We start from the raw sequence: 734 nt of genomic DNA, 5'->3' as shown, positions 1-734 counted from the left end.
CGTCTCTTCATTCTTTCTGGAGTTATTTCTCCACTGATCTCCAGTAGCATATTGGGCACCTACTGACCTGGGGAGTTCATCTTTCAGTGTCTTATCTTTTTGCCTTTTCATACTGTTCATGGGGTTCTCAAGGCAAGAATACTGAAGTGGTTTGCCATTCCCTTCTCTAGTGGACCACATCATGACCCAGATAATCACGATGGTGTGATCACTCACCTAGAGCCAGACATCCTGGAATGTGAAGTCAAGTGGACCTTAGGAAACATCACTACGAACAAAGCTAAAAGAAGTGATGGAATTCCAGTTGAGCTATTTCAATTCCTAAAAGATGATGCTGTGAAAGTTCTGCAGTCAATATGCCAGCAAATTTGGAAAACTCAGCAGTGGCCACAGGACTGGAAAAGGTCAGTTTTCATTCCAATCCCAAAGAAAGGCAACGCCAAAGAATGCTCAGACTACCGCACAATTGCACTCATCTCACACGCTAGTAAAGTAATGCTCAAAATTCTCCAAGCCAGGCTTCAGCAATACATGAACTGTGAACTTCCAGATGTTCAAGCCGGTTTTAGAAAAAGCAGGGGAACCAGAGATCAAATTGCCAACATCTGCTGGATCATGGAAAAAACAAGAGAGTTCCAGAAAAACATCTACTTCTGCTTTATTGACTATGCCAAAGCCTTTGACTGTGTGGATCACAATAAACTGTGGAAAATTCTGAAAGAGATGGGAATACC

This window comes from Bison bison, unplaced genomic scaffold, assembly GCF_000754665.1.
Source record: "Bison bison bison isolate TAMUID 2011002044 unplaced genomic scaffold, Bison_UMD1.0 scf7180017864038, whole genome shotgun sequence".
In the NCBI taxonomy this organism is placed as follows: Eukaryota; Metazoa; Chordata; class Mammalia; order Artiodactyla; family Bovidae; genus Bison; species Bison bison.
This window is presented reverse-complemented; position numbering follows the sequence as displayed.